This window comes from Dromiciops gliroides, chromosome 3 (genome assembly GCF_019393635.1).
Source record: "Dromiciops gliroides isolate mDroGli1 chromosome 3, mDroGli1.pri, whole genome shotgun sequence".
Taxonomy (NCBI): Eukaryota; Metazoa; Chordata; class Mammalia; order Microbiotheria; family Microbiotheriidae; genus Dromiciops; species Dromiciops gliroides.
In genome coordinates this window covers 588,261,976-588,273,397 of record NC_057863.1, presented here as the reverse complement: position 1 = coordinate 588,273,397, position 11,422 = coordinate 588,261,976, and positions in this window count along the sequence as shown.

The following is an 11,422-nucleotide window of genomic DNA, read 5'->3' as shown; positions in this document are numbered from 1 at the left end:
TACAGATCTCACTGTGGACCTGTGTAATGAGGAAAACATACTGTGAACTCTTTAGCATGATATAAATGAACTTTCTTGTTTTTATTTTCATAACCTCTAGTAAGACTCTAAACTGGGTTTTTTGTTGTCCTCTGAATTCCATTCCCCAAAACCCTGGAACTGTCTTTTGGGGGTAGTCTAAATCCCAATTCCCAATGGAATGCCTTTATTCTAGGCTTTCTAAGGCTTTTGTTTAATCACTTCTTAATTCCTCCTCCAAAGACTTAATCAGCCATCTCTCATGAGGCACAGACATTCTTTTTTATTTTAATGCTTTTATTTTAAAATAATAAACCTTTTTATTTATAGTTTTGAGTTCCATTTTTTATCCCTCCTTCCTTCCCTCCCTTCCCCCCTCCTTGAGGCAGAAAGCAATCAGATATGGATTATACATGTGTGATTATGTAAAACATTACCATATTAGTCATTTTGTACAAGAAAATTTGAATAAAAGAAAAAAATGAAGGAAAGGGAAATAGCATGCTTTAGTCTGTGTTCAATCAATACCAGTTCTTTCTTTGGAGGTGGATAGTATGTTTCATCAATAGTCCTTTGAGATTGTCTTAGATCATTGTATTGCTGAGAATAGTTGTCATTCACAGTTCTTCATCAAACAATATTGCTGTCACTGTGCACAACATTCTCTTGGTTCTACTCTCTTCACTATACATCAGTTCACACAAGTCTTTTCAGGTCTTTCTGAAGTCATCCTGCTTGTCATTTCTTATAGCACAATAATATTCCATCACCATCATTTACCACAACTTGTTTAGCCATACCCCAATTGATGGGCATTCCTTTGATTTCCAATTCTTAGCCACCACAAAAAGAGCTGCAAGAACTATTTTTGTACAAATAGGTCTTTTTCTCCTTTTGGGGATATCTTTGGGATATAAACCTAGCAGTGATATTGCTAGTTCTATAGCCCTTTGGGCTCCAAATTGCTCTCCAGAATGGTTGGATCTTTTCACAACTCCACCAACAGTGGATTAGTGTCCTAGCTTTCCTACATCCCCTCCAACACCCATTATTTTCCATTTTGTTATATTTGCTACTCTTATAGGTGTGAGGTGGCACAGACATTTTTAGCTCATGTTTCTAGGCTTCTCCTCCAGGTACTTTTCTAGTGAGGGGCTAGGTTGAGTTATTCACAATCTCTCATTAAGTCCCCTTCTGGGCAATATAATTTACCAATCAGGTGCCTGGGGGTGGGAGAGGAGGGGGGAAGAGTGTTGCTGGTGGGGAACTATGGACTAGAGAATGTTGTGTTCTACCTGTGGATTGAGTCTCTGGGAACAGCAAGGGTGATATCATCCACAAATAGCTATTGGCCCTGGGGATACAAAATGTAATTGGATATGATCCCTAACCTCAAGGGGCTTGCCATCTAGATAGGGAGACAGGACATTAGCAGTATAAGACAGTACATGCTTAGGTTATACCTACTGAGTGATATAGAGTATATGGGTATAAGGACAGGACAGGGCTTTCTGAAGGTTGGGGTGGTCAAGGAAGGCTGTGTGGGAGGAGGTCAATATCAGCATTTTGGAAAAGTTTGAAAGGCACTCTAAGGATCTGAGCATGGGGTCCAAATGTCTTTGGGATTGGAAAGTATATAAATCACAGCACTATATCTGCAAGAACAAAATCATAGGGAAGGGAACATTTCAGTGATACTTGGACAACCCTAACAGGTGCATCACATATCTCCACAAAAAACAACAACAACAAAGAGTAAGCACTGCTAGAAGAGAAGGCTAGGAAACATAGATATGACTAAGGTGTAACAATGGGGCTATCCCCCAGGGTGCCAAAATTTAATGGGTGATGATGGTATTTATATTCCACCAGGAAGAAATGACTGAGCTTAGCACCTAGTTAGCAAGAATAATTTTTTTTTTTTAGTGAGGCAATTGGGGTTAAGTGACTTGCCCAGGGTCACACAGCTAGTAAGTGTCAAGTGTCTGAGGCTGGATTTGAACTCAGGTACTCCTGACTCCAGGGCTGGTGCTTTATCCACTGCGCCACCTAGCCGCCCAAGAATAATTAATTAAGATGGGAAATGACAAGTCAGTACCATCCCAAGTGATCTGGTTTCTGGCCTTACCCTTCCTTCTTCTTTCCTTCTAGTGGTCTGGAGCCCCTTGAGGTTTCTGTCTCCCCTATGTGGGGTCTTATGTCTTGAAGTCTGAAGTCTTTCCCCATTTCCCATTCCCACACATTCTTTGCACATTCCCATAACCTCTCTTTGACACTATTGCTTACCTGTGGGTATGTTTTTCCATGTTTGCCTGCGGTATTAGAAGTGTTAGTTACAGCTCCTTGAAGAGTGATAGAGATTCTTATCTTCCATCTATTGGCATGGAGAGGATGGACATGTTGGTGGAGACCCTTCTCAGTGGCAAGAAAGGCAATTTTTAATGGACTTATAATAAGACAGGGTTGCTTCTATAACCAACTACCAGGCATTCAACTTTCCTTTCTAGTTTCCTCTCATCTCTTTATTCTCACCCTACTTTGATAACCTCCTGCAGTACCAGTCATGTGCTTGTCTCTGCCTCTTCTCATTGCCCTATGCTTGCTCTTTTAGCTGAACTCAAAGGCTGCACAAATTTATATAAGCCTTAGAGTTAGTCTGTATAAGTCTTAGAGGTTATCTAGTCAAGCCTTTCACCCCATGCAAGAATTTTATTTTGACACATTTGATGTGTGGTCATCTCACTTTATGTTCTCTTCCTCCTTGCATTAATGTGTATTATGCTTAACTACATGTATACACATTAGATCTCCCCAGAAGAATGTAAGCTCCTTGAGAGTAGGGTCTATAACTTTTTTTTATTTACCTTTGTATTCCAGCATCCAACACAACTCCTTAATAATATTAATATCTAACATTTACATGGAGCTTTAAGGGTTGTAAAAGTCCTTTATAAGTATGATCTCCTTTGATTCTTACAATAAACCTTGAGGTAGACGTTATTATCATTCCTATTATGCAGATGAGAAAACTATGGTAGATAAAGGGTACATTCCTTACCCATGGTCACCCAGCTAGTAAATATCTGAGGTCAGATTGAACTCAGGTCTTCTTGCCTCCAGGTTCAGCACTCTAGCCACTGAGCCCCCTAGCCGTCTTGCATATAATATCCACATAATAAATGTTTGTTGACATAAGTGAATGAATGAATGGATAAGCATTTATTAAGCACCTACTTTGTGTTAGGCAGTGGGGATATAAATATGAAAGTGAGAGGCTTACATTCAGATAGGGGGATAAAACACATATGGGGAACAGAACCAGGAAAGAGAATTTTGGTCTGGGGAGTCATTGGATGGGTGAGTGAAGCTGAGGGGCAGTTGATTTGCCACACTCTTCGATGTAGCAGTGATTGCATTGATATGCTGACTGTTCCCCAAGCACTCTTTGGGAAAAAGTAGTTTTGTGAGCAGTAGCAGTGCAGGTGCAAATCCATTATGACAGGGAGTCCTGCATTTCCTGGTGGATGACTGGAGATATGAAATATGGTCTGGAATTGAAGGAGGATTTTAATAATATGGGCTTTAAAGGAAGAGAATAACTTAGACCATAAGAGAGGAAGAGGGAGGGCATTGTGGGCAAAGGGAAGACATTAGCCAAATTGTGGAGGCAAGAATCTACTTCACATGCTTGGGGGGACTGTGAGGAGACTAAGATAAATGAAGGAAAGGGAAGATAGAAGGAAGCCTGGAAAGGTAGGCTGGGGCTGGATGATGGGGAGCTCTGAATGCCATCTTGAGTTAGGACCTTATTCTATAGGCAATGGGGTGTGACTGGAGGGTTTTGAGTAGGGGAGTGGTATGACTAAAAGCATGGCATTAGGAAGAGTACTCAGCTGACATGTACAAGGAGGATTGCAGAGAAGAAAGACAAGAGAAGTCAGGATGTTAGTTAAGAGATTGGTGCATTAGGGCCTAGATTATTGAAGAATCTCAGAGTTGGAGGGGACTTCTGAGTTCATCTCATCTAACCCTTATCTGGAAAAGAATTCTCTCTACAAGACCCCTGATGAGTGGTCCTCTAGGTACCTCTTGAATACTTTCAGTTATGGGGAGCTCACTTAAGAGGCAGTCCATTCTTATTTTGAATGGCTCCAATTTTAGGAAGGTGGTGAAGTTGATAGAGCTTCAGGCCTGGAGTCAGGAAGACATGAGATAAAATCTGGCCTCAGTCACGTACTAGTTGTATGATCTTGGGCAAGTCACTTAACTTTTTTTTTTTTGCTTCAGTTTTCTCATCTGTAAAATTAGCTGGAGTAGGAAATGGCAAACCACTCCAATATCTTTCTCAAGAAAAATCCAAATAGGGTCATGAAGAATAAGACTCGACTGAAAAATGGCTGAACAACAACAACAACAAAAATTATTAGGAAGTTTTTTCTTACATAGAACTGAACTTAACCTCTTGGAAACTTTCTCCCATTGCCTTATGGGGTCAAGCAAAATAATACAAATCTATTTTTTCCCCACAAGAAAGCCCTTTGAATAAATGAAGTCAGCTACCTTGTCCCTCCAAGTCATAGGTCACACTAGAGCATGTGCAGACACATGCAAAGCTTTTCCTATCACTGCCGGTGGTTGGGGCAGAAGTCCTGACTTGGCACATTTCTGTGAAAGGCAGGAACTTCACTCCAGGGTATCCTGGTCTAGGGGAGGAGAACTGAGACCACCTTTTCTGCAGCCTTTTAGAGTTGTTTGAAATTGCTTTGGTGCCTGTGAGCTGTGTTTATTTCACAGCTTTTAACCCTGCCAAATTGTACTTCTGAAATACTAATTACTTCTCCAGCTTTGGTGGTGGCAGCGACGTCAACGGATTTTAAAACTCTGACAATTTTGCCTTCTTAGAACGTCCTCCTCGATGTTCAGAATTATTCCTGCTCTACCCCTCCCCCAATGCTAAATGGCAATGACGCAGAGCCCCACTCCCGCCCAGAGACAGGTCTGGCTCATGATGACTGGGTTTGGGGGCATAATTAAACCAGGGCATAGGAAAACTCTGGAATGGGCAGGTGGCTAGATTCTGAGCCTTGTTAGCTCTTGGCACAGTGTCTTGCACATAGTAGGTGCTTAATAAATACTTACTGATTGGCTGGTTCCATCCCTGTAGGGCTAGGGAAATCAAGTCTAAAATAAATGGAGAGGGAAAAAAATCTCCCTCACTTGGTTGTCCTGGTGAATTTGAATTGGTGGGGGTGGGGAAGTGGGGCTTGCCTGCTGCCTCCCTAAGCTCTTTATTCTGTCCCTTGGGAAGCCAGAAGCTTTGGGAACACTGGGTTTGTAGACCAAAGACTCAGGCTCTGATCTCAGCTCTGATATTCTGATACTAGCTGTGAGATTTTGGGTAAGTCCCTTTCTTTCTTCTGTTTCCTCATCTATAAGATGAGGCACTTTGATATTCCATGAGGCTGACATAGAAAAAAGAGGGTAGTACTTGGAGGCAGAAGATGTAGGTTCCAGCCATAGTTTCAGTTAGCTATGGGACCTCATGAAAACCAATGGATCTCTCTGAACCTCAATCGTCACATCTGTAAAATGGGGATATGCCTCCCCCCTCACTTCCTACAAGGATCTGGTGGGGATGAAATGGGGCAATGTTTGTGAAAAGGATGCTGTCATTGCAACACATTGTAGATAGAAGCATACACTAGGATTATGATAAGGCCCAATGAGGCAAGGTTGGGGCGGGCTGGCCAGGCCAGGTGCCTCACTCTTTCCATCTTGGCATAGGAGGTACAAAAGCCTTGCTTTTAAGAAATGCTCAAGATGGGGCTGGCTTTAATTCTCTATGGACAGAATAAATTATAAATTCAATTACAGCCGCGTGTGCCAGGGCAGCATTCACAATGTTTGGGCGATTAGTTGCACAAATTATCTCCCAAAGAAAACAGCTTTGGGAAAAGGGGGAGTGGGGAGGGAGAGGGTGATATTGCACCCAATGCCCTTGTGTAAGGAGAAAGCTGGCAGCATCAGTGAATTGACTCCTAGTCGGGGTGGCTGAGGATGAGGGAACTGGGAGGAGTAGGCCATGGCAAAGAAGGGCCAGCAGAGGTCACAGGTCCTAAGGCTATAAAGAGGCCCTGGACTGTTCCTGGCCTCTCCCCAGGACTCCTGACCGGAAATAGATTACTGCACTGCCCCCATTATCTGGCTGGCCTCTGCTCAGCCCTTAAGGGGCAAAGAGTCTCCCAAAGAGACAAAGGTGTCATCCCCCTCCCAATACTCCTTTATTTCTTCAGACGCTAGCAGTTATAGTGTGTCCCCCCCCCCCCCCCCCCCGCCTCACCTCAAATCTCATCTTCTCCTCATTTCCCTTCCTTATCACCACACCAGTAGTATGTTAGTGGTGCTGGGCTCTGGGCACTTAAGGGACCTACAGCCTGAGGGAATGGACACACAGGCAGTCAAACAGAACCAGGGGCTAATGCAAACATAGCCATTTTAAGCATTTGTGGAGCAAGGGTCAATATATTTTGGGAATGGAGAGTAGGGGAAAGAGTGTGTCCATATAAAGAGTGGTATTTGGGAAAGCCATCAGCTCACCTAAGACAAATCTGGCAAGACTTCCTTTAAGAAAAACCCCAAAGCAACCAAAACTAAGGTTTTATTTATAGTTTGTTCTTACAAATTTCCTCTCTCCATCCCCAGAGAGCCATCCCTTATAACAAAGAATTAAAAAAAAAGAAAGAAGGAAGAAAAGAAAAAAAATCAGCAAAGCTGATCAATATACTGGAAAAAAATGTGGCATTACAGGCAATGTTCCACACCCACAGACCTTCTCTCCTCATCTCTTCAAAGTAGTAGGGGGAGGTGTCTTCTCCTATTGCTTCTTTTTTTTTTTTTTGCGGGGCCATGGGGGTTAAGTGACTTGCCCAGGGTCACACAGCTAGTAAGTGTCAAGTGTCTGAGGCAGGATTTGAACCCAGGTACTCCTGAATCCAGGGACGGTGCTTTATCCACTGTGCCACCTAGCTGCCCCCTCTCCTATTGCTTCTTAGAGAAGGTGGCAGATCCATTTTCACCTCCTGGGGAAGCTTCCTGGGACTAACCAAAGTTCACTTCTTATGCACCAGAGAATTTTACTTAACCTCTGGCTACAGCAGACCCCAAGATGAATGAATAATCAACCCTGAATGTCCTGGTTATCCTGTTGGAACTGGCTGAGCCACCTTGAGATAAAAAGTTGAAAGTAAAAAAGAGGCTTCATGGTGTACTTTAAAGGGGGCTGGCTCTGGAGTCTGAGGACATGGGTTCAAATTGTGGGTGCATTTATTAAGCACCTACTATGTGTCAGGGCACTGCAGTAAGTGCTGAGGGCATAAAAGCAAAAAGAGCCCTCGGGGAGCTCATGATCTAAGGGGAGAGACAGCAGGTAACCAATGATTGTACATATGCAGCGTTGATGGAAAGTAATCCCAGAGGGAGGGCACTATCAGGGGTGAAGTAGACCCACAAAGGCATCCTGGGGAAAATGGGACATGAGGTGAGTCTTAAAGGAAGCCAGGGGAGACAGGAGGCTAGCTAAGTCCAGCATCAGGGGACTGGGTTTAATTCTTGGGTGCATTACTTACTAACTGTGGGACCTTGGACAGTTCTCCCCGCAGGGTCCTGATTGGAAAGTGGTTGGTGGAGAAAAGTTCGCCTCACCTCAGCCTCCCTGCTTATCTCCTTCCCCAAAACCCATGAATATTTCATCCCTTTTCTCCCCGAGATAAATGAATCCAGGCTGCTGGATGCTACTGCAGTATGCGGCTGCCATACTCCATCAGGCTAATAGGGCCTGGCCCCACTCCCTGCTGCTGGTCTGAGACTAGATCCCTGCTGTCAGAGGAAGGAAGGTCGTATGTGTCAATCTAATAGGGAGAATGGGCTGTCCCAGGGTAGGGATAGGAGAGAACACAGGAAATGTCTTACACTAAGAAGAAGATTCCAAGGAGAAGCCCCCCTTTCACAGTGCCAGGGCTAAAGGAAACAGACGTGGCAAGTGACAGTTGGTCATGCCCGTACTTCAGCTGTGTGTCTTGGATCCAACTGGTCTGCCTCTGTTTGCTGTTGAGAAAGGAGAGGGGCCTGTGGTGCAAATGGTGGCTGGTCCGGGGTCACTTTCCCTTCTGACTCATTTTGATACAGGGGGGTATTCCCAGGGGTCTGTGTCAGTCCTGGCTTCTGGCTCCTGTTGCCCTGAGCTCAAACCTCATCTCCTGCATTGCAGTTAGCAAAATCACTGAAGATTAAACTGTATTTTATCCAGTCTGGTGCTACCTTTTTGAATGAGACCATCTTCACGTCCTGCTGATCTCTCATCCCCAGGGATCCCAGATCTAGAGATGAAAGATGGCCACAGAGGCCACCTAGCTCAACACCCTCATTTGGTGAAGAATCTAAGATATATGGAGGTTACAGTTACAGAGGGATTAATCATCTAGGGCAGGATTTGGGCTGAGGGACCCTGACTCCAGGACCAGTGCTCATTCCACTAGAAGGAACTAGGTGGCTCAGTGGATAGAATACTCAGAAAGACCCAAGTTCAAATCCTGCCTCAGACTATTACTAGCTGAGTGACCCTGGGTGAGTCACTTAATTTAGCCTTAGTTTTGTCTGTAAAATTGGGATAATAATAGCCCCTATGTCATAGGGTTGTTAGGTGGATCAAGGTGGCATATGCAAAGCACTTAGCTGGCATTTATATAGTGCTTTAAGGTTTGCAAACATACCTATTATTATCTCAGATCAGTTAGGTACTAGGCAGACATGACCAAAGAGTGGACCCTCAACTTTTAGTATGGTTCTCCTCTGATTCCCTTTAGTCCTATAAGAAAATACATGGGCCCTGCTCTATCCACAGACAAAGAGGGGGAGGCAGAAATCAAAAAGCTACAGGGAAAATAGTGTCTGCCCTGAGATCAGGACCTGTTTCTTATTGCCTGTTGATTAATCTTTCTTTGACCTCTGAACCTTTGAGTCCTGCCTTTCTAACTGTATGGTACCTACCTTAGCCTTCACTGATGGAGCTGATTTCTTCTAAGTGGTAAGAGCATCAGTAACCTCAGCCCTCTGGAAATGGAGCTGAAAACCAGGAAGAATAAAGCAGAGTCTTCTGTGTGGCAAATGGCAGTCACAAAGCACAGGCACTTTTTTTTTTTTGCAAGAAAAGTAAAATCTTTCTTTATGCTGGATAATGATTTGGGAGGGGGGAGAGAATAGGGAAAATGAAAGGACAGCAGATTGGGGCTAACCTGTGTCAGGGTGAAGAGCTCTTTGTATCTCAATAGCCTTGAAGGCATGGGCCCTCTTATCATGGTCCAATGGAATTATTAATGTTCATAATGTTGACCCTGAGTCAGGAAAAAAAGGTTAAATTTTATTCATAGGACCTAGAGCCCCAAGGGACCTGGGGGACATTCTTTTGTAATCCCCTCATTTTATAAGTAAGGAAACTGAGATTAAGAAGAGTTTGAGTGACTTGTCCACAGGGATTAAGTAGCAGAGACAGGATTTGGATCCAGGTGCGCTGACTTGGAATCCCATATTCTTTCCATTACTTTGGGCAGTTTGGCATACTTTGCTGAAAAAGCCAACAAAGTATAGAATGCATCTTAGAAAGGTTTTCATCAAAATGCTGAAAATAAGAATATTTTTGGCCCTTAAAGTGATGAGTTTCATGTATCTAGAAAATTCATCTGGGTGGAACAGCTCATTCTCTGACAACGTTGGATGAAGAAGGCTTTTGCTGCATGTAGATAATTTAGGCCACCAGCCCACTTTTGGGCAACACATGAGAAGAAACCTGCTGCTGTGTAACATATGCAAATATATTCATACAATTTGCATGGGATCAGGGATGAGTGGTTTCTTCATTGGCTGGAAGCAAAAGATTTACCCACATCTTCTCTCCTGAAGACCCAGAAAGCAACAGGAGGGGAAAATAAACTAATTAGGGCCCTGCATGTGGGGTGGTTTGGACAGAGTCTACCTGGAGGCAGGGGGATGGCCTAGATGACTCATGGGAAGCTTTCTGAGCCAGGAAGGGCTTTGATTGCAGAAAGAACAATCTTCTCTGAGCCCAAAGAGACAAAGTGCAGAGCCAACAGCAGAAAGGGACATAGTCGGTACAGTGATTAAAAAAAAAGGTAGAATTGGAGGAACTGGATGTTTGACTCCTCCTCTGAAGTAAATGCATTAATAAGAAAAAATCCTTTTGGGGGACCAGGACCTCAGCTTTTTTTTTCAGGGAGAGACATTTAATAAGTTTCACTCAGGAAGTTTCTGTTCCCAATAAAGACTTAACAAAGTTAATTAGACCAAACAGTCATTATCATGTCTCTTCATTGTTCAATTATCTTGCTGAACTGGTGTTTCCTGATTAATTTTCTGATTAAAATGTATTAAATTGAAAGGAGCTGCAAACATGGGCTGACAGGTTCTCAGTGATGGAAGAAGACTCCCAGAAGCTGGGAGCCTGATGGGCAGTGCTGCCTGGGAGTGGAGAAGGTGCAGGACTCTTTTCTCTTGGCCAAGGGACTGGGGTCACCCAAGCAGAGTCACAGAAAGCTAGGTCTGAAAGGATCTTTAAAAGATCCACTGTCTTTTCTAAACCCTCACAGTATAGATGGGAAAAGAGAGAGCAAGTGACTTGCTTAAGGTTACTTGGGCTCCAAGCCTGGGAAGTTTATGGGTGAGCTGCTTTTGCATGTAAAAGGCAAGGCTGTACCTAGCCTGTGGTTCTGCCTCTGGAGAAGCCATTCATTTGTGCCAAAGGTCTAGCCCAGAGGATCTGGGTTTGGGTCTGTCTGCCATGAAGCCTGCCTTTCATATGCAAATGTGAAACTTTCCAGGCATCCAGCCTCTCCGGGCTGGTAGCAAGTGGCAGGGCTAGGACTGGATGTAAGATCTTGACTCCCAGTACAATATATTTTTTCCTGCTACGCTATTCTGCTTCTTCTTAGTCCTATTTTCACAGATGTGGAAACTGAGACTTAGGGGACTTTTATAGATGACTTGTACAAGATCGTACAACTAATAAGGGGAAAAGCTGGAACTAGGATTCCGGGCTTGGCTTTTAGGTCAGGAACTTCTTTCTTTTGCTTTATCACACTGCCCTACAAAGAAGGGACAGGAGCTTTCCTGGATGGGGAGAGAAGAGGGACATTGGATCAGGCATGGCTGATTATGGTGCTTATCAATTATATAAAGTAAGAGCTTGATGGAATCTTAGGGATCCCCTGCTCCAAACCCTTCCTTTTTCAGATGAAGAAACTGAGATCTGGAGATAATGAAAGCTTGTCTGAGGTCTCACGGGTGGAACCATGTCAGACTGGCATGGACCTCAGTTCTCTACATCTGCTTCTTG